This window comes from Rhamphochromis sp. 'chilingali', assembly GCF_963969265.1.
Source record: "Rhamphochromis sp. 'chilingali' genome assembly, chromosome: 7".
Lineage (NCBI taxonomy): Eukaryota > Metazoa > Chordata > Actinopteri > Cichliformes > Cichlidae > Rhamphochromis > Rhamphochromis sp. 'chilingali'.
The window spans coordinates 26,397,067-26,420,749 of NC_137934.1; the positions used below are offsets into that span (position 1 = coordinate 26,397,067).

At 39.8% G+C, this 23,683-nt stretch overlaps 1 pseudogene across 1 annotated transcript; it reads right to left on the bottom strand.

Moving 5' to 3' along the window:
• Positions 1-1,484: 1,484 nt before the first annotated feature.
• Positions 1,485-23,423, bottom strand: LOC308400341 (kinesin-associated protein 3-like; annotated as a pseudogene). Its single transcript has 12 exons — positions 23,401-23,423; positions 23,063-23,194; positions 22,818-22,961; positions 19,927-20,026; positions 18,980-19,100; positions 16,555-16,618; positions 14,215-14,394; positions 12,589-12,723; positions 8,969-9,069; positions 5,650-5,703; positions 2,938-3,086; positions 1,485-1,492 (listed from the first exon to the last, which is right to left on the bottom strand). The product of its transcript is annotated as a kinesin-associated protein 3-like (transcript).
• Positions 23,424-23,683: the final 260 nt, after the last annotated feature.

Below are 23,683 nucleotides of genomic sequence, written 5' to 3' on the forward strand. Positions count from 1 at the left end.
AGATGCCACATCCAGTACATTGGGGAAACCAAAAGCTCAATTTCCACTCACATGTGGCAACATAAATATAACATTACACATAACAAAGAAGGCCATACTCCTCTTGTCAGACATTTTATTCATTCATGGATTATCCAATTAACCTATCCCTACAAGCTGCATGTCTTTGGACTGTGGGAGGAAGCCGGAGTACCCGGAGGGAACCCACGCAAACACAGGGAGAACATGCAAACTCCACACAGAAAGACCCTGGCCTGATGGTGGAATTGAACTCAGGACCTTCTTGCTGTGCAGCAACAGTGCTAACCACCGTGCTGCCTATCACGGTTTACAGTGACTTAAAATTGCGGGTATTGAAGGAAACTTCTTCTGGACGGATGGTGAAAGAAGGAGATGTGAAAAGAAGTGGATCTGATTACTTAACACCTTGGTTCCTGGAGGTCTGAATATTAGATGGGGCTAAGACACCATATGGAGTCTCGCTCATAGAAATTACAAATAATTGGCGATGATAAAATAGATCTAAATTGGATATTACTCGCATTGTGAATCCTATAGGAGTCTTAAAACCCCCTTTGGAATTTGATTTGGCACACACATCCAATCTAAAATCCAAATCATGTCCGATTCTAGCCCCAACCCGGGAAATTGGCCCTAACCACAACCATCCATCACACCTTGCCACCCACAGAAATACCCCTCCAATCCTATCCCCAACCCTGAGGATTGCCCCTAACCACAACCATTCAACACCCCGAACCACCCAAACAGGAGCCCCCAGGCCCTAACCTTCATCAGGTTTGGTAAGGACCTTAAAACACCGAACCAGAGGCCCTACCCTATTTAAAAAACCTTTACTAATCCCCCGCTAAGATTAAAACATTTTACAATTCTGGAAAACCTTTCTCATAAATACAAAACACTTCGTATAATTTTAAAATCATTATATTCAACAAAAGGCTGAAAACCTAAGGGATTGGACACTGACCCAATACAGAGGATGAGTGACACAGGACATCACTAGACAGGTAGTTAGCACACGATGGTCTGCTGTTTTGATCACAAACAGTCATTTTATTTTGTAGTGACTTACTGTTGAATGTCAAAAAAAGAAAAAAATATAGGTCCAATAGTTAGTGTCATGTTACAGCTGTGTGCAGGCAGGAAAAGAACCCAAATGCAGACTCAACTGAGGCGGGAGTGAAAGTCAAAAAGCAACTTTATTGCTGAACAGAAAAACCATACAAAACCTAAACTGGGCAAAATCTAAGAAAACACACACACAGGACTCAATACTGATACAGAACCAAAACCTAAGAACTAACAAGACATCAAGAAATCAAAGATTAATAATATAAAACGGAACACACTGGGTCACCGACACAGGACCGTTACAGTTAGTGGTTCTCCATCATTTCTAACCACTTACTGTTGTGCAAGCAGAATTTTTCCATCTGGATCTTTCCAGAGGGCCCCAATCCTCATCATGCTTCTGAGGACAGAAAAAGATGAGATAGGAGGGGTAAGAAAGAAGATTATGCAACCACCCAAATCCCTGGACTATTACAGTGTTACTCAGACCTCCCCTCCCCTCCTTCACCCTCCACCTTGCACTAGTCCTGACATGTTTTGTCACCAAGAGGGTGACACAACATCATGACACAGAATTTGATTGAGCACTTAAAGGTCCTTCAGCATTTCTTACATGGCTAATTTCATATAAATAAGCTGACAGCAGGGCTAAGGAAGCACATAACAGGTTTTGGGAGCTTTTGAACATATTCCTAAGGAAATACACCCAGGCTAAGAATATCATTGTGAATTGGGCCTGTGTCCCACTTGGAGCATCTATAAAGTTTCACATGAAACCATCACTATGTTAATGTGTATTTGTACATGAGCAGAGCTGCAATGATCAAAGGCAAGCATTTCAGGACTGCGCAGTTATGGCGTGTGCTGCCAAAAGGATCCCACATTGCCAAGCAATAATGATGTGTGTTTGTGTCCACAGTTCTGCTTTCTCTCTCACCTCTGCTGTCCAGCTGCTGACACACTCCAGAGCCCCAATGGCTACCTTTCATGTGGTTCACAACTTAATAGGTCTCACTGATAATTTCAATGAAACACTTCCTTTGCCCTGTTGCACTGCCTGTCTCTAATCTACAGCTAATTATGTTGATCTGAGGTCTGGTAGTGATCACACACTGACTGGGAGCTGACCACACGTGTCAGTCACAAGAAATTCATCAGTTAGTTAATCACTGATGTAAAATTTGAGAGAAGCTCTGACTTAAAGAGAGGATCAACAGAGAAAATCACTTTTGAATAGAAATCATAAATGTTCTTATATAGTGCTTTTCTACTCTGAGCACTCAGAGCATCTGTTGTAGGAATGCTCCACAGAGTGCAGAAATGCTAGCGCATAGATTGAAGTTCAGTGAATTGGTTCTGGAATTTGAATTTAGATTAATTATTACATTTTTGTTGTAGAACAATAAAACATTTCTTTTGTAATTTGGGCTCTGATTCAATTTAATAAATACAACGAAAATACAGAATTCTGTAATATACATCACATTATAACAGTTCTTACTTGGAAGATTCAATTAATTCAAACCTTTAGTCTTCTGATCTTAGCAGTATAAGATCTTTTTGACACTGAAATGATCGACAGATCCACAGAACCCTTTTTATTTTTATGTAATTTGTTGGTTTTATTATTGTATTATATTTATTGTTTTGTCCGAAACTGCTCAGCACAGTTTCAAAGAAACCCATGTCATTTCTCAGAGATCCATAGCAGGAATCATATTTTTGTGCATGCCTCTGTCATGATAAATTACAAACATTCAGATTTGAGTATTAATGTTAGATAGAAAGCACTTCCGTAGAAATAAAGTGCTTCTATGAATGTGTGCTTCAACAGTGTCACAGTACTGTGTCTCTCAGACCAGCAAAAAGATATTGCAGAGATATTGGCGGGTCCATCATGCTGAGACAGATTCCTGATCATCTTCATCACCCATACATCCTTCAGCTTTAACGCCCGCTTCATCGGGATCTTCAGGCCATACTTCAGATGGAGACTTTAGCTGAGAAAATTAATCGTTGAGGAGATTTTTTTTGACCGAACCCGCCATCAGTACTCCTACCGTTACTGGCGGGCCCGCCCTTTTGCTTGCGATGGGCAGGTGGCAACAACATGTCCTTTGCAACTGCAGTGTGGGCACTCACCAGCGGAGATTTGCCGTTGCCGTTCCGCAGCAGAGAGATGAGAGCCGCCTAGCTGCATGCCCCGTGCCCGGGAGAAGCTGGATTCAGGCGCGACTCCCGCTCCTAATTGCCCCAGTACCTCATGGGAGTTTCTATTAGTTTCGTTGCGACCGGCGGGCCAGCAGCCGCTCATCCACCTTGATGCATAAAGACATTAGTTCATTGAATGAAGTTGGCAGGTCATGCATAATTAGTTCATCCTTTAAATCCTCACGAATGTTATTCAGAAGCACGCTTCTCAGCGCTTCCTGACCCCAGCCCGTTCCTTCAGCCAAAATTCAAAAGTCAATTGCATAATCAGACATGCTCCGCTTACCTTGTTTGAAGTTTAATAGGCGGAGTGCAGCCGTTTTTGCACCGGAACCTTTGGTAAACACATTCTTAAATTTAGACAGAAAGTCTGTATAGGAAATCCCAGGGTCAGAGTTCAACACAACCTGGGCCCATTTCAGTGCACGATCCCTCCGCAGTTGTACAAAAATGTCATTTTCACTCCGTCATTATTATGACAACGTCGCTGCTCTCGAAAGATCAACGACCACTGAGCTAGAAAACTGACACATTTGTCTGACTCACCCGAGAATGGCTCTGGAGTGGGCAGGGGTCCCTCCGGAGATGGTGTGGCTACCGAGGTGGGCTAGCCGCCGGGGACGCCTGAGGGGCTGCGTTCCCTGGCTGTGCGTTGCTTTCCAGAGGTGTTATGTGGGCGACAGCCTGTGTTAACGGAGCAATCTCATTCCTCTGTTGCATAAGCATTTGTTTGTGGCGAGCTAGGCAGCCAGCGCCTGAGCCACGGGATCCTGACCTGACCTCCATGATGGCTGGATCGTTTTGTCACAGAGTCTGAAATGGACTCAGGCGCAGACCAGAAATCCTTGGCAAAGAAGACAGTGCGTTTATTTACAGTGAAACACCAGGTGACGATATATACACAGAGCTCCTCTCCTCAGCAGTTTCTTTACACACACACGCTCCCTCAGCTTTACGGGGAACAGGTCCAGGGCTGTCTCTCTCACACACACACACACACACACACACACACACACACACACACACACACACACACACACACACACACACACACACACACACACACACACACACGAAGAATAACACAGGTCCGCCATCATAAATAGTGCTTCAATCTAGGGCTGGGTATCGTCACTGATTTCTAGAATCGATTCAATTCCGATTCACAAGGTCCCAAATCGATTCGATCCTCGATTCGATTCGATTCGATTCGAATTGGGGAGATTTTGCCACAGACAGTCAGAAATATTATAGTTCTGATCACTTATCAGTACATATCGGTATTTTTATATCTATAAAAAGAAAGCTGACACTTGTGAGACTTTATCAAAGGTGTGAGCATCACAGCAGATTCCTTTGTGTCAAAGTAACTGAGGATAAAACACAGAAAAACATGAAGGTGGTTTTCCTGGTCTGGGTTTTTATAGAAGATGACCTTAAAAATACTGTGCAGTCAAAAGCGAAGTGAAGCAAAGTTACAGAGGTTCAATTAGAGACACAGCTAAGGATTTTGCAATTTTGCATAATTTTAAAAAGTTTACATTTGTTCAGTATTGAACAGCAGAAATGAGGCTTTCTTGTCGGAAGTAAGTAAAAAAACAAAAAACAGCAGCCGACACCGTAGACTGGTTATTAATAAGTAAGTGAATAATGCAAAAAACAGAGATTTTTAGATGGGAAACTATTCCTGAGAGAGAGAGAGAGCTCTACATGAAGTGTGATTTTATCGTGGTAGAAGCAAAACAGCAAAAGTAAGAGGAAATTCGTGACAATGTTTATGTGAAGTGAAATGTGAAGCGTAGTTTGGATCGTCTTTGGCTGCTGGTTCAGTCAATATTGTTTGGAGAGAGATAAAACCTGCAGCTTCAGAATCTAGCGCAAAAAGGTAAACACAAAGCGCCCGCCGACGCTTCAAAATCAGTGAAGCTGTCGGCTTTCAGCCCCGACGGTGTGTCGTCTCACCGATTCTGATGCGTCGGCAGGTTTGTGTTTAGCTCTTTGTGCAGAATCCGTGTACCTGCTCTCATTTACTGTTTTAGCTGTTTGGCGGTTGTAGAAATTTTGTGAGGTTTAAATAAAATAAATTTATATTTTAAAAACGATTCAGGATTTTAATGAATCTATATCACGTTATTCAAGCTAGAATCAATTCTAATCGATAAATCGATCATCAAAACCCACCCCTACTTCATTTCGCTGGGATCAGCTGCAGGTGTGACGGTGAGCACAGGTGCTTGGGCCAGGGGCGGGAGCCTGTAATGAGCACCGCTCATTACGAAAGAGAGAGGTCAAAGAACAAACAAAACGTGTTGCCTACCACAGAGTCAGCCAGCGAGGCACGGGGACCATGACACAATGTCCATCATCTCTACCCCACAGTCATACACCATTCTTCATCAGCTGTCAAACACATGATCCAACCAAATCAGTCAAGCAGTTCGATTAGAAGTATAAATCAAACAAAATGAATCCAGAATGCATCATGTCTAAATTGTACTGTACACTGATCAGACATAACATTATGACCACCTGCCAAATATTGTGTTAGCCTAAAGAGCCCTCACCCATTGAGACATGGACTCCACTAGAGAGACCCCTGAATATGTGCTTTGGTATCTGGCACCAAGATTTTAGCAACAGATCCTTTAAACCTTGTGAAGTCAGGCTTCCATGGATCAGACTTGTTTGTCTAGCACATCCCACAGATGATCGATCGTATTGAGATCTGTGAAATTTGGAGGCCAAGTCAAATTCATTGTTGTGCTCATCAAAGTATTCCTGAACCATTTTTGCTTTATGGCAGGGCACATTATCCTGCTGATAGAGTCCACAGTCATCAGGGAACACCGCTTCCATGAAATGGTGTGCACATAGTCAGCAAATGTTTAGACGGTGATATCTGTGGTGCCCATTGTTGATGCTTTTGAGGGTGGACAGGGGTCAGCACGAACACCCTGACTAGTCTGCGACTACGCAGTTTCAATACGTAACAATTCATTCAGCCTTCGTTTCCACATGCATCAGTGTGTCTTGGCTGCCAGTTCAACACTGTTCCTTCTTTGGACCACTTTTGATAGATACTGACCAGTGCAGACTGGGAACATCCCACAAGAACTGCAGATTTGGAGATGCTCTGTCCTGCCCTGGTGATATGCTCCGCTCTGTGTGCTTGTGTGATATAAAGCAACTAGATGTAGAAAAAAGTGCTTGTATGGATGTCTGTATAAAAGGATTAGTGAATGCAGCACGGTGGCACGGTGGTTAGCACTGTTGCCTTACAGCAAGAAGGTCCTGAGTTCAATTCCACCATCAGTCTAGGGTCTTTCTGTTTGCATGTTCTGGATGGATGAATAAAACATGTTGTATAATGCACTTTAGGTGCTCAAGGACAGTAAAAGAAAATGTTATATAGGAGCCAGGCTTCTTGCATAATTCTAACCCTTGCTAGATGAAAACTCCATACACTTTTATATATTTAAATTCTTTTCATATTCAGATTTGTAGACATTGAGTGTGAGAGTGAAAAGGGGTGAGGACAAAATAGAGTGACAAGAAAATAATTTAAAAAGAAAGAAATTTGCAAATGCAAATTCTAGCTCTTACTCTCCGACTCGTTGGACTACTTGCTGTGTCAATTCCCAGCTTTCATTATCAACATTTAATGTCTCTTCCAGCTGATGACTATAAAAATAAAGGCAATAAATGTCCCAAAATAATTTTAAAAAGAAAGAGAGAAGAAGCGTCATTTCCTAAGCTACCCTCCTTCTGCTAACTAGTCTGTCTGTAAGTCTCTCCTGCACTGATTTAACATTAAACAGGAAAGGCTCTGAGCTGAGGGGTGGCAGTGGGCAGGGAGCAGATTCCTAACGCCTCACGGGGAAGTGAGGCGTTAGGAATCAGAGAGAGAGGGAGAGAAAGACTAGGGCGGGCCAGGGTTAGGTATCACATACCAGGGGCCCCAGACTCCAAATCAGCCCTGTCTAGACTCTCTGGCACCTGCATCTGCTTATTTACCACAGAGAGCCACCGGAGGCTTTGTCAGGGCCACAGCACCATGCCACAATCTGACCAACACAACTACCTCCATTCCCTCCTCCATCTCTGTAAGCACCTCTCCTTTACTTCTGGCTTCCCTGCTCTGTAAAGCTCGCATCGTACCAAATGGTGACCCCATTAAAACAGAAGACGGGGAAAAGGGCAGGTCAGTGAGCATGCTAAGAAAGTGATCAAATAGAGGGGTCTTATAAATCCAAGAAAGGTGAGAGGATAAAAAGGTGGAAAATAGGGCAAAACAGTTGGTCAGGGATCCATTTTTTACAAATGGAAGAACACGTATTCCCTGTATTGAATTGAAATTGTGTTTTGTGTGGGAAGATAAACAAGGAGGATTAAGTAGAAAGACAAAACTGGAAGTGAATCTTTGGGAATAATACAAGGACTCTAATGTTCTCAAGTCACTTTTGTTTTCATTGTGCTGATCAAAAAAGCTTCATAATAGTTTCACGAGCAGTATCCAGAAAGAACTTCACCAATTTAGAGATATCATCATTTTGCCACATATGCCAGTTTCCAGTTTGGAAACATAGGGCTAAAAATATTAAAATGCCAAAGTGCCCAAAACTGTAGTTCCCTAAGCCTCTAAAGCCTAACCTGTCGCTGGGATCAGACAGGTGCTTTTCAATGATATCAGGGTCATTACGGTAATCCAGGTACGGTGTCACAGCATGTCCACAAAGACGAAGGTTGGCTGACAGAAGGATAGCGAGTGAGTGTGATGCAAAAAAACAGACATTTTATTGTTCATAGATGTCTTGAACCAGCCAGTTATGGTAGTTTGATCTAAAACCACCTTTCATGTAAACCAAAGTAGCTCCTTGAAGTTTTCTGAAAGAATGCATCAAACAGCATTAAATCTTAAAATGTTCAAGCTTTTAGCCATGAAAATATTTTTACAGACTGGTTAAACAAAAACAAACGCTTTTGGTCTCTATGGATACTTTTCATGACATTTGTGGATTTTTATAACTCATACATTGGATGTGTTTTTTAGCCATCTCCTGAGCTTAATTTAATTCCCTGAACTCAACTCTCCACTGTGCCTGTGCCTTTGGAGAACTTTTGTTGAAATTTAAGGGCAAGGTTGAAGTTCACATCCTGGTCACACTGCAAACTGGTACTCCTTCTACCATGGGAGAACCCTGATGTTAACATTAGCTGCTAACACGGACATGATGGCAGTGATGAAAGGAATGACTGACCCGGTCAGCTCAATCTTAGCAAACCCAAATGATGTTAAAATAAAAGTTGAAAGAAATTTGTTTGAGGTTTCACCTTAATTTTCATCAGCAGCTGTATTTCGGTGTTTATGTCCCCTTTTAGTAATGGAACTTAAAAACGCTAATATGGAAAAAGATACAGAAAAATGTGAAATCGTGCCAGGTTGCTTTCAGGACTCACTGGAAAAAGAAATGAAGGAGGAAACAAAGCAATGTGCACACACTCTGACAGAAGAATGAGCAGCAATCCTCTGGTGGGTTTTGGTTCCAGATGTGGTGTGTCTCTCACTTTCGCTCTGTTTCTCATGCATTAATTCCTGTATGTCATTAGTTGCTGATGCTAATGTGTGTTTCTTGCTCTACTGGCAGTGTACATTAGCCAGTCTTACCTGCGGTATGCAGTCTGTGTCGGCAAACATGGACCTAAATTTGTGGTCCATGCTGATGTTATACAGAATGGACATGCTGAGCTGTCTCTGGCCCTCATCAGCTACAACATAAACACAAGAGAAGGAGGTAAGTCAATGGAGGAGGGGGAGGGAAGTTAATGGATGAATGACTGGTTGTGCTGTAATGTTCCACAGGATGCCAATGACCACATCTAGGAGGGCTGTGTGTTTTTCTAAAAATATTAATGGGATGAAAGGCCTCTTTAATTGAAGGTCAATTGACATTCAGTGCAGAATCAGCAACAGTCAACTGCAATTTCTCAGTTTGTTGCGTCTCTTAAGCAGTTAGTAGACAAAAACATCATGAAGGCAAGATTGTCATGCTCTAAAGGCACAGCTCACCAAACATCACCAAGGCTGTAGCTGTCGCTCAGGAGGTAGAGCAGGTCATCTACTTACTGGAAGTTTGGTGCTCAGAGGCCTGGCTGCTGCAGTCTGCATGCCAAATATCCTTGGGCAAGATATTAACCCAAAGTTGTTCTCAGATGCATCTATCGGAAGGTGGGAAAAAAAATGGCCCCTTACCTGCGCAGACTCATTCGCAGAGAATTTACATTTTAAAGCATCAACTTTGCATGCGCCACCATGAGCACAGTTCAAAGAAGTATAACAGGAATGACTGCTCAGCCACTGGTCCCCTGCTGTCCCTGTCCACATCCACAGTGGGGTATAATCTAGGCTTAGGCTGTCGGTGAGCCCAGGAACTTTATGAGTTTGACCTGTGACCACAGCTGGGGGCCTGAAGGAGGAACCAGCTACAGAGAATTAATGAAGCTGAAACCAGAGTTTCACCTTGGGAGTTTTCATTAAGGGAAGTGTTAAGAGAGAGGCTTCTCACTGGAGGACAGCCACTGAGAGACACCCTGTAATGTCCACCAGCCTCCAAAGCCCCACCCTGTTCCAATTAAAACTGATCTCAGCTGTGTTCAGTCACTGGCTGTTTAGGAAGCCTTATCTCAGAAAAATTAGATCCAGATGTACTCAGTGAACCTCTGGAATCACAGAAGGGAGTGAATGCTAAGGAGAGGGAGCTTCTAGCTTTAATTGGGAAAACAGGAGGAAGCATCAATTTTACTGCCTTTAATAAGTTAAAAACACGCTGCTCGCTGCTTTGGCCCTTCCCGTGTGCCCACCAATTGACCGGAACATGTGCTGCTCATTAGTGAGCCTTTACCTTAACCAGCACCTTGAAGTGCACAACTACCAACTGCACACACAGAGAGGCAATAAGCTTGTCCAGGCCAAGAAAATTCCCTACTTTTCTAGAATGAACATAGAGTCGAGGATTCTTTATGAGCGAAAAGAAAGACCCCATTAAATGTTCAAAACACAAGTAGGGTTAGGGCAGCAGAGAAGGAAAAAAAGGTAAAGGGGAGCTGTTAAGAATTAACTAGACTATGTTCAAGGGCAGTTAGTGGGAGAGCTAAACTTCAATTACACCCCAGGCTAATTTAAAACTGCCTAGCCTTTGTAAAATTACACCCACAAACATTAAGAAATGTCTGTGGGCTGCACCTCTCCATTGTTATTGAATTTTCTGGATAAATAAGCATGAAGGGTTGGGTATTTGAAGACATCACATACCACATAACGAGATGTTATAAAAATGCTTCACAAAGATCCCTGCCCCCACTTAAATCCTCTAATTTGTCTTGTAATGACAATCAACATGCTGCACTGTAGCTTATGATTTGAAGCGCTAGCAGTGGTAGAAATTTATTTATCAGTATTAAATACATTTCAGTAAGTGTGTTCGTGTACTTTTTCCCTCTGCCATTTCTCATTATTACACATACCTTAATTTATGCACAGTGGTTTGATTGCTTCGCATGTGCGGATTGGATTGGTTCTTACCGACATTTGGTGAGAATTTCATGTCAAAAGGGCCTTTAGGAAAATATTTACTTTAAAAATTAGTCACGTGTTCAATACTTATTTTACCTCCTATCATTTTCCAAATGACCTCATAAGATATATTTATAGATTTGACTTTTATTCCAAATCTCAGTATAATTTAGATTTGTGGAAAAGCTGTCTTCAACATATTTTCAATAAATTTTTGGTGAATGCAATTACTCTAACTGTGCTGTTTACAACATGTGAGTAAAGCTTTACAAACATTCTAACCACTTGCACTGTAGATCTTCACATTTTGGGTTGTGTGTTTGTGAAGAGCCCAAATTCTGACAATATCTAGCTCTTTTTCCAGTGGAGTCTGTATGCATTTATGATGAGTTATGTAACTAATTTAGGGGTGGGGGCATGCGTGCACAGTTAATAGTACGTAATAACATGTAGCAGTGAACAATCACGCCTGCTCATAGTACTAATGCACTAATGTAACTAATTTACAGTGGAGTCTGTATGGCTTTATGATGAGTCATGTAACTAATTTACTTACTTTCAGTTTCATGTGATAGAGTCATTTTAAATAAGCATTTTAAATAAAGTAGTTGAAAATATAACAATAACATGCTTTGTGACTTCTTGGAAATTAAGGCAATAACTTAAATTCAGTTTTATTTACTTACTATTTATTTATTTGTTTTGGTTTTGTCTTAAATTCAGAGAAAACGTATTTTTGGTTTATAAATTTGTTTTTGCCACAAGGTCCTGAGGTCTCAAGTCTTTTCTGCACTCCCGACCCCACTGATCCACTTTAATAGATGAAAAATGTAATTTACTGCACATTAAACTGTGAATTATTTTTTTTTTACCAATGTTTATGCGTGAGCTGCAAAGCAGAGATGAAGAGAAATGATGTGTTCAAGCTTGATTGTCTGATGAAACAGGAAAGAGGTGATGATGTCAAGTAGAGTCTCCCTCTTCACTTTCATCTTATCAGTCAGGGTCAGGACCTCAGGTCTGGCCTGAACAGAGATCCAAAAGGCATGAAGGGAGAGGAGACCATTGCTGTGTTGTCTGTCCTTAGAGATAATTGCATTTAGTGTGTCAGCTGAAAACTGGACAGTTGGCAGAGGGAGCAGATGATTAATGGTCTCCTGGTTCACACACAGGGCACAGAACACACACACCTAGTGTCAAGACTATAAGCAGGCGTGATTGTTCACTGTTACATGTTATTACTTGTGCATGCATGCCCCCACCCCTCCACAAAGCTCTACCTAAATCTCCAAAGACATAAATATCCGTCTCTCAACCCTGATTGTATAAAACAAAATCATCTGACCAGAATCTGGCATGTTAATCGAACAAATACACTCTATTAATTATGTACTGTTACCTGAGCCTCTCCTGAGAGGTTTCAAAAGCCCCAACAGAGATGACGATGTCACACAACTCTGCAAAGACACATCCTGTGCAGCTTTGCAAAATGGTCCCAAGGGGAACTTCAAGGGATGGGCATAAAAGCTATATACATATGCCTTAATGATTGCAAATTAATAGCAGAGATCAATGCGTCTTTCTGATGTCCCGTGTCTTTCTGTTTTAGAAAACACCTTAAATGCTGGTTCCGACACATGAACCCACAATTAAACAAATCTACAGGAACAAACAAAGGGAAACATAAACACTTAATCTTTACTGGGACTGATTACCAAGAAGAGAGGAAAGTTTGGGAATGAATCCAGCCTGGTTGTGGAGAGAAGTGTCAAAAGACAGGCTGAACAGGAGGCGCAGGGTGGCGTCCAGGAGCTCCTTGTAGTCACTGGGAACTAAACGGGCCAGCTTCTCTACTGGTCACTTTGTATAGCACAGTATAAAGCACCTTGAAATGAGTTGTTGTGAACTGAAGTCAGATTGACACAGATATAGCACAGGGTTCAACTTCATCTACACTCTATGATTGTGACTATCAGCACAGCAGTGCCACTCAGTCTAGTTCTGCGTTCTAAAGTGTCTGTTTCCATCTCCTGTGATTTGCTGAAAGCCAGAAACCAGGGTGATACAATCTGCTACCAGTTAAAACACACTCATTGCTTCTGTGTGCAAAACTAGCTCCAGTCACTCCATCCCAAACCAGACACTGAGCTGCATTATCAACTGCAGCCTGTGTCACCTACCACTGACATTTCCACTGGTGACATAGGCAGAATAAAAATGTATTAGGCAGTACTGAACTCTTATCAGATTCAGTTTGCTGAGTAAATATAACCTGATGGGATCATCACTTTTTGATTCATTAAACACCCATGCCCTTAAATACTTCAATGAGTCAAAGTGTTGAAACCAACATTTCCATGCTGGACACAAGCTTGTGTGGGTATGAAAGTTTTTCTAATGTGAATTAAAGGTGTAATCAATGGTAAACAAGGAGATAAAGCAAGTTTCTGACAGGGTCTGGGCTTGATAAAGACCCACAAACTTGAACTAGACTGGAACCACATGGGACTGGATTAGGGACAGTTGAAAAGCCAGGGTTCTGTTTGAGCACTATGGCCCACCAAAGTGGACTCTGAATAATGTTTTTAAAATGAAAATCTAATCTAAGCATGGTTTTAACTGGCACTGCAGAAGGTTACAGACATTTGTGAAAATATTATCCTTTACATTTTTGTATACAGTAAAATAAATCCTCAGTCCTTTATGAGTAATTTATGTAATGTAACAAAACAATGCATTTAAACAAACCATTGATTAGACGAGGTGAAGATAAAGGTAGAAAATAGAATTTAAAAATCTAGTTTCAAACAGTTAGTCCAAGCTTTTCTAACAATGGTCATTTTGTTAAGATTTTACCTATTTTGGTAAGACTCTGTGCTCCACGGTGTCTGTAGGTTATACAGACTGTATGAAAAAGACAATATTATAATATTAATATTGTTTTACTTAATTAGAAGAATGTGAGCAAGAAGTCTGTATTAATTAGGCTGGTTTAACATTCAACATTTTTGCTGACTTGGGACACTGTCCCACAATCTTCCCTCAAATTATTAAACCCAGAGCAAACCAGATTCTGCAAGGCTAACTTCAGGTCCTTCCATAATATTTTTGTTGGATTAAGGTCATGACTTTGACTTGGCTACTAGAAAACATCTTTATTCTTCTTTAATCATCCTATAAATACTTGCGTTGTGCTGAAGGTAGCTGTTGTGCTGCATGAGATTCAGTATAGATGCCCTGATATTTTCCTTCTGAATTTTGAAATACTATACAAATATTCTGAATGCAGTTTTACAATGTTTAATAATACCTTCTCTTATAATCTAAGATCTTTTGTTTACCATTGTCAATCTTGCTCCCCAGGAAGATAGAGTGCTTCTTGAGGATGGTGATAACAACCAGCAGTAGCTCATTATCTTCACGGTCCACAATCTTCAAAAGCATGTGAACAGTGTTTTTGTTCCTCATCTTCAGCTCTGTGTGTGTGTCTTCACCCAGGTTGAGCAGCAGAAACAGAGCAACTGCAGGGTCAAAGATAACAGTGCAGGTAACAGTTATTTTAGCTGTGGTTCTTGTACCTTGCTTTTAAAGACTTTTTAGAACTGCTGTTTAGAGATAAATAAACCTTTACTTAATTATAAAAAGACACAAATACAAAAACACACTAAACTAGCAAAAAAATATGACTTATACAAGTGTACCTTAAAAACAGAATACTGTAAAAAAGTTAAATTCCCACCCGGATCCAGTAAGGGTCCTGCTAGACCCCCATGCTAAAACCAAGCCCTGGAATGGCACAGCTACGTCTGCAGCCTGTCCGTACTCTGTATGATTGTGTATGTGACAAATAAAGGTTAGTTGTTGTTGTTCTTTATTTGCAGCTGAATTTAAAAATGGTAAACTTTAATAAACTATTTTCATTACATGTGAATTGTTTTCAAGACCTTTTTGGTTAAATTTGATGATTAAAGCTTATAGCTCATATAATTCAGAAATCTAATATGAAAAAATAATAGAATATTACATCTCAAGTACGTAAATTAATATTTTAAAAGTATAATATGTGTCTTGGTCTGGTTCAGTACACTCAATCACAAACATGGGCAAAACTGATGACTTAATATTTGTCCAGATGATGATGATGATGATGGACAGCCTCCACAAGAAGGGTAATGAAGGTCACATCTGAAAAAACTGAATATCAAAGGATATGAATGGAAAAAAGTGATGGTAATTCTTTTTAGAGAACCGGCTCTTTTGGCTCGGCTCACTAAAAAGAGCCGACTCATTCGGCTCCCAACCAGCTCTTAGGGCGGTTTTGTTGCTTTAATTAATTTATTATCAACAACAATATAAAATTATGCAGAAAAGAAATTACTAATGTAAAAAAACCCTGTGTTTTATTATTTATATATGTTTATATATAAATATATACGGTGGCCCCTAGAGACAAAGCACGTATAAACTCCAAAACACGTTGCTAGCGTTAACTGAACTTCCAAAGCAGAGCTACTTAGATCACTTAAATTACACAATTGAAAGCATGTGTGTATTGTTTGTGTATTTATACACAAGCACTCATATATATTCAAATAATTTAAACAAATGTTCATTTACCTGTTACTACCATACACCAAATCCGGTCTTTGGTACTTGCTGGCTTGTGTAGCCACTAGGTAACAAAAGCTCAACACTGTGCCTAGCATCCTGGAGCACTTCTGTTGTCTTTTGTATGTGTTTGGAGTTTTTACATGTTTTGGAGTTTGTACGTGCTTTGTCTCTAGGGGCCTCCGTAAATATACTTTTATTTATTCACTCCACATAAAATGTAATAAATAATTCATATAATACAAAAACCAACTATTCACATTTCAACTTTTAACTATTTAAATTTTCAGCTTTTTCCTTTTAAACAAATTTAAAGTGAAACCACAAAACACTGCAAACCACAACACAATAAAATATAAATTAAAATATGCAAAACAAAGAAGATGTACATTCTCTGTCATATAGGCCTGGGAGGATTTTTTGGGAGAGTGTTTTCCTACTTGGAATTGCATACATAGGATTCACTGCATGAATAATCTTTCTAAATCCTTTACCATCTGTAACTGAAAATAGTTGTGGATGATTACTATACCTTTCTAATGTGATGATGTTGTGTCTTGTTGTTGCCCCTGGCTCTCTTTCTCTCTCTCTCTCCCTCCAACTCTGTTCCTGTGCTACTGCAAGTGTAACTACTGCTCCTCCTCCCTCTGCTCAGTGCAAGCACAAGGCTCACGTGCGGAGTGAAGTGAAAAAAGTGCGAGAGAGAGGGTGAGAGAAAGGAAAAAAAACAAACAAACACGTCTTCTGTCGTTCACTTCAAAGAGCCCGCTCTAAGAGCCGTTTCATTCGCGACCAGCACATCACTAATGGAAAGTTGACAAGAAGGGAAACGTGTGATAGCAAAAGATTTATAAGCAATGGAGATGAAACCAGCCTTAAAGAATTATTAAATAAGAACTTGTGACAGCTGCTACAACTCTCACACAATCATAGCTGGAACACAGGTGGTGGTAGTTGATCCACTGTGCTTTCTCAAGTTCTTGATGGCAATACCAGGTAGTATGAGCTTGGTGGCATGATGATAGAGTGGGTAGCACTGTCCCCTCACAGCAAGAAGGTTCCTAGTTCAAAACCTGGCTGGAGGCTTGTGTGTGGAGTCTGTATGTTCTCCATGTGTCTCTCCAAGTACATCAGCTTCTTTCCACAATACGAAAACAGGATTAAGTGCATAGAATAAAACACTGTATGAATGGGTGGTTAAACTGTTGATTGTAGACTTAAGTTGTTTAAGCAGTCAGTAAGACTCACAATGTGCTATATAAATGCCAGTCCATTTTCATTTATAAAAGAACAGCAGAAAGTATTTATCTGTTACCTAGTTGACAGAAAGTGTAAAACCCCAAAATATACATGAGCTGAAGGCTGCTTTCAAAGCAATCTGGGCTTCAATAACAACTCAGCACTGGCACACGTGGATCACCTCCAAGTTATGCCACGCTGACAGAGTAATTCTTGGCAAAGGAGCATAAATGAGCATAAAAGATGATATTTTTCAGAATTTGGACATTTATATCTTATAAAATCTTTTTTTAAATTGAGCTCATGAAATATTCAAATAATACTACTTCCGCCAGTGGAAACCCAAACAAAACACGCATTTAGAGGCTCTAATACCTGCGTCTTAATCTCGCTGTCCATGTCACCTCTACTTGCGGCCTACATAATGACATGACTAAATATTTTTAAAAATTATTTTTCCAAAAATTAGTTAATATGAAGGCAATAGGCAGTGTTACAGGTTTAGCCCTAAAGAATGGTGACTCATGGGGAGTATAGCCCAGTTGTAAGTAAGCTATTGAGACTTGACTGTACACTGTGTTCGTGTTTTCCTCTGAAACAATAAGTTCCGTTGGAGCAGCCTTTCAACGCCTCTCTCTGTCTTTGACGAGCAAAGTTGACCCAGACAACAAAGTAAAGCTAGTTTTCAGCTACGAGCCCGACACGCAACCCGACGTATTAGCCAGAGGTCCCTTTGCTACGGTTCGGAGCCGCGGACCTGTACGAGATCGCTGCAAAAAGTGCAGCCTTACCTAATGTCCGCCCTACTGTTACTCATTTTATATTAAGATTTAAAAATCTAGTTGGTATTGGTATGGCGACTATCCTTCAGTAATAGTAATAAATCACACAGCAATAGTACATTCATGTAGTTGGAAAAAGCTTGATAGTATATTAAGTAATCCAAAGTATTCAGAATACGTTACTCTCATTGAGTAATGTAACGGAATACGTTACAAAATACATTTTAGGGCATTTATTCTGTAATCTGTAGTGGAATACATTTTAAAAGTAACCTTCCCAACACTGGTTACTGGCTCTAAGAATACTGCTGATATCTTTCTTTTGTTTTGTAGCAGTCCTCAAGCAGATTAACTGCATATGCTTCTTAAGTGTAAGCAGTGATTAGGTTAATTATTGGTTAATCTTGCATTTAATTTCATGTAAAAACAGTGAAGACAAGCAACCCCAGGTATTTTTTTGTCTGATCAGCAGTATAGCACCCAAAGTATCCACCTCACTATCCATGACCAAGAAAAAGAGCACATCTTTCCTTGTGAAAAGCTGAACTTTTCATTTAGTTTCAAAAACATCATATAGAACTATGGATTCATTCATACAGATGATTCATATTAAAAGTAAAATCACAGACAAAAAATTAAGAAAGAAGGCAAAATAGACCCACAAAGGACATAAAATCCTGTTACTGAAACTAGTTTTACAGCACGGTAAGCATAATTAGGAACAACAAATAAAACCAAAGATCTATTGCATAGAGGAAAATTAAAGTGAAGAACACTCTACCTTGGAGAAACCTGGTTACAGCAGGATGATTATGTTAGTTTAAATCTACACCCAGACTCATACTAATTGCCAGAGTCCTCAAAGCACAGGCCGAGGAGGGAATCTTCCACTCCAGCTTATTAATCAACCAAAGACCGAAACAGAGTATTATTTAATTTGAAAGCCTGACGCTTAGCCTGAAAACCTCAGAAAACTGTTTTATTTTTTATTTGTTATCCATCATCTACCTGAGCCTTACTCAGAGTTTCTACCCTATTTCTATCGATCTGACTTTTTATCTGACTTCAGTGCTCAACTCAGATAAAATAATTATTCTGGCCACTTTTTAACTCACAAAAGTGCTGCAGTTATGGCCAAATGATGCAGTTTAAGTTATCATTTAATGTCTGTGAAATTAAATAAACTTAGCTGATTTAATTTTCTGGAGCAACAACGGGTCAAAGAACCAAAACAGCAGGAATCACACCTAATTTATCAACAATTATAGCTGCATACGGAGAACAAGCCACAGGACAGCTGAACTAATCACCCACTAAAATTAAGTCTACATAGACTTCTTGTGTTCTTCCTCTACTTTCTTTAGATTTTTGTCCTCAGAGAGTGCTTCATGTAGCAATAGTCAAGGAACTCAAATAAATACAAACCACAAAAAACACATAATCAAGTGTTTTTGACTCTTTATAAAGGGATATAAGCCTCCTTCTTCTGCAGCTCATCTTGCCAAAGGTCATACTTCTTCAGCTCATATTCAATGATATTCACACACAGGGACCCAATCTTGAAATGTGTGATCATTCCATGGAACTGAAGTAAAAGACTGCTATTTATCCAAAAGTGAATTTTCAAAACTATTTTTTTTTCTTTTAATCAAATTTGGGATTCCAGCTGTCATTGAAATTACCCAATCGGTCACCCCTGAAATATTTTACAAAGCAAACTGACAAAGTCAAAACACATCCAGTCAAACAGTATGTCCTTGTCTGACGCATAATCAGCCCAACCTGAGCCATTTCACAAGCCAATTAGTGTAACATGGACAGGGAGACAAGCCAAGAATGACGATCAGTTTTCAGACATACATCTTGAAGCCTAAATTCGCCCTGACAGACGTTTATGTGTTGTTTTAGTGAGGGCTTATTTTATCGTTTCAAAACACACAGCTAAAGAGTAAAACTTTGCTGCCAAAGATGGGTGATTAATGTGAGAGAGACAGAGAGAGAGCAGATAAACATGAACATGACCCTGGAACAGGACAACTGAAATATAATAATATAAATAATCTAACAATATATTAACAAGATGCATATGGCTGGTATGTTCGGATGTCCAGATACCTTTGGCCTAACTATGGTGTTGAGGTGGGGTCTTGGGTCAGCTCCAAATGGGGGAGGTGGAGCTGGATGGCTCAGGGCCATCAACAGGTGAGGTGACTGGCACATCTCTTGTACATGAGCTAATCCCTCTGTTGCTTCCCATTTCAGCAGCATGCTGGAGCAGTATGCAGTTAAGGAGCAAACCACATCACTGTTCTCCCTGCCTCTATTGTAGATACACCAAGCTTATTCTAGAGTGACTTGAATGCCATCTCCGATTCTAAGCCCTGCTATGTTACTACTCTTGAAACAATATACTAGATTTTTTACCTGGAGAAACAGAAGAAGACAGAGATGATGGTTGTTGCCAAGTCTATACTCCACTTCCAGTCTTCTCTTAGGACTCTGGCCAAGGCTCTAAGGACAGTTTCTGGGAACACACGGGTAAACAAGAGTCATTATAGATATGTGTAATGCATATGCAGGAGACAAAATAAAGGAATGAGGAAGGAAAAGAAAGGAAAAGCAGAGTTTTTGAAAGTGCAACTGGAGGTTAATTTAAAAGAGTGTTGGGTAATGTGATCATGCTGACTGCTACTGGGGATTGTGACCTGTGGGTGCTTCACATCCAACATATGTCTCCGTGTTCATCTCTTCTTTCCACCCTGACCCCAGAGTCTCGGTTCACATAAATACTTGGCTCTTATCAGTACTGGACTGCCTGATGTGGCGTGGCAGATGGAGTGAGCAGACAATGCTTTATGACAGAAACAAATGAAGTTGTGCCATCTCACAAAGGATGGAGGCAATGATGGATACATGCTGTTACAGGGAAAAAAGGGCTTTTGGTCACGAAAGGGAGACGAGCAGGAGCTGAGCTCTGTTTTCTTCCCAAGTCAAAGAGTAGCAGAGTGAAGGAGCTATAACACTGAGATCTTAGTGAGTTCTAGCAATTTTGATCTAAATACAGTCATTAAGTAAAGGTTTGCAGTAATTCATGGTTCGTCTTCTAAAAGTCATGTGAGCTTAATTCCAATTTTGAGCATAAAGACTTTTTATAGATCTGAGTAAGGTCAAGTCAGAGAATGATCCAGGAAGAATATCTTTGAACAAACACTTAATAATCTGATCTCAGTATATGACCACCTCATTCAGACTGCGGCTTTTTAAATTATTATTATTATTTTTAAATTTTATTTATTTGAACAACTCTCCTATCTATGTACAAATACAGTTTCTTCAGAGAAATAGAATACAGAGTCACAGACTTAAGGCACAAATATAGGATCTATAGAGGGAAAAAAAGAAAAAACAATATGTAAAAAAATATAATAATAATTAGAAAAATAAATAGTAGTGCGTTACACCCAACACTGCACAAAACTATCTGTTTTTCCAAAAAAACACAAAAACTTTTCAGTAGTACTGCATAAAATCCTGTTTACTCTTTCCCTCCCAGGCTTCTAGACTTCTAATTGGCCAACATTTCTACACGGCTTGGATTTGGTTCTTCACAACGTTTGACTGTGTTTTGGCCGTTTACATGTGGACGGAGAGATTTTTCAAAACTGCACGTGTGGACAAGATTTAAAAAAACAAAACAAAAATGGAAAATCTCTGTTTTCAAAAATACCTGTGTACGTGTGGACGTAGCCTATAACGTATCTACCTTCCTTACCCTTTATTTCTTTGCGAGATTCAAACTTAAGGGAATTAGTTATCAGAATTGCAACCCCTCTTTTCCTAGAATTTGTATGAGAGCTGTAGAAGGTTTTTTTGAACCTAAATTTCCTTAATTTTTTGTGTTCTATTTTTGATAAATGAGTTTCTTGTAAGAAAATTATCTGTGTCTTCTCCTTTTTGAGTTTAGTCATAATCTCGGCTCTTTTAACTGGGTTACCAGTGCCATCAACATTAAGGACATACACTTTATTTCTTCATGTGTAGTATGCATTATCCTTTTGTGATTTACTGGCTGTCTTTTGAGACCCCCACAGGCACCCCATTGAACCCTTGTTTAAATAAAACATTTTCATTAACAAACTGCAACTTAGTTTAACTATGTACAAATAAGAGGACTTCAATAAAGATGTACCAGCCACCTTCCCCACCTGTTGTTCCTCTTTTTGTTTTTTGGGGGTATGTCTCTCGTATTGAAAAGCCCCCCCTCCAGTAATGAGATATGACTCACGAAAGATTGTCACACTCATACTAGTGCTTGTTATTATGTACAGTCCATCCCTAGCCAACTTTGTGTTCCATATAGTCCTACCAGACACACCTTAGATCCATCTTGTTGTCATATGTCTCCATATTTGCCTCTCATTCATTGTTATCCCATATGGAAAAGATATATGTAAATCTTATAAAGTTTCTATCTGTCTTGTGTGAAACTTGCATGAAAAGCATACAAGAGTGAAAACAGATATAAGATCCCTTGAAAAATTATATAAATGAAACGTATGTTTTGGATACTTACTAAAACAATATATGAAAGTAATGAGACAGTGGCCACTTTCATGAGTAAATCATATAAGCCTTATATGATTAACTATATGAAGTAGGTCACATCTTATGCAAGTCTTTTATAAGTTTTCACTATTTCTTTTCCATATGGGATCCCTATGCTGAAATTCTTGAATTCTCTCTTGAGCTCACCTGCTAGCCAGGACTGGACCGGTTTCCATGTCGCTGCCTGGTTGACAGACGTCCCTCAGTGCTCTTTTTCTCTCCCTGCTGATATAATTAGTGTTTTCCTAAGGTCACTTGATATAATTAAAAGTAATCAGAAGAGCACAAAACAAGTTAAACAAGTCTTTTCCTCAATGTCCTCATAAAGCAGCTCACATATTCATCAATTCTGATGATGCCCGCTTTGTTATCCACCTGTAAGAAAATAAACACCAGTCGTCAAAGAGAATACAGTACCATATTGAAGAATAGTATATAAACATATATACTGTTTTACATATGATCCAACACTGCACTCCATTATTAACTAAAACAAGATTTTGATGGAGCCTTAAAATCAGTCCCTACTTCTAATCCAGCACAAGGAGGAAAGTCTTGAAGTGATATCTGTTTCTTCTCCTGGGTGTCTGTGAAAAGCAACATCCACAACAAAACTATTACGATAAACTAGTTCCATTATTCATAAAGAATGAGTCTTACAACAAATGCTCGCAGTCATATTAAAATAGTCCTAGAAAACTCATCTGTACCATTTGATTGCTTGCCGTTTTGCAGGTAGAAGAGCAACTGCTCCACTTCATGGAGTTTAGATGGGTGAATCAGTGGAGATTCCTCAACCACCTTCTGAGCAAGAGTGTGTGTCTGTGCTGGCATTCAGGCCTTTTAGGCAAATGCTAAAAGTGGCAAAAATGCAAAGGTAAACATTAAATTACAATGTTTTTTTTAATGTAAGGTACATAACAAAAAATCAGCTCATGTCAATAATTAGTCTCACATTTTCTGACAATCTTTTTGGACGACAACCTTGGGTTCCTCCAGCTCCCCAAGAACAGTTGCCTCCACCTTATACTGAACAACAAGAGCTGTGTCAGTCGGGTGGATATCCAGAGTACATCCCTTTAAATTCCTGTGGGTCAAGCAATTGTAAAATTTACACCAAAACCATGGTGTTGTAATCATCTGCAGAGAGCTAACTGCCAGATACTAACAGCTCTCCAGTGAGAATCACCTGTTTTGATTTCTTGGGTACATTTAAAACAATTCAGCTGTTGTTACTAAAAAAAAAGATGCTACTGGAAATCTCAGTAAACACATCCACCATCTCATGACTACCTGACAGACTGGCTGTAGTACATGATACTGGGAAGTGATCTGTCTGGTATTGCGGGGCTGTGGTGTCTCCATTTCTAGTCACCTTGTACAACCTCAGACTTTCAATACAACTCTGGGTCATGCCACATACAGAAATATTGTCATTAGTCTCCGGTAGTTTAATTTACAGAGCATTGTGGACAATCTTTTGGAGTGGTCTGAAAGGAATCATCTGCTTTTGAATGTGAAGAAGACCAGAGAGATGGTGATCAATTTCAGAAAGGAACAGGACAGCTACACAACC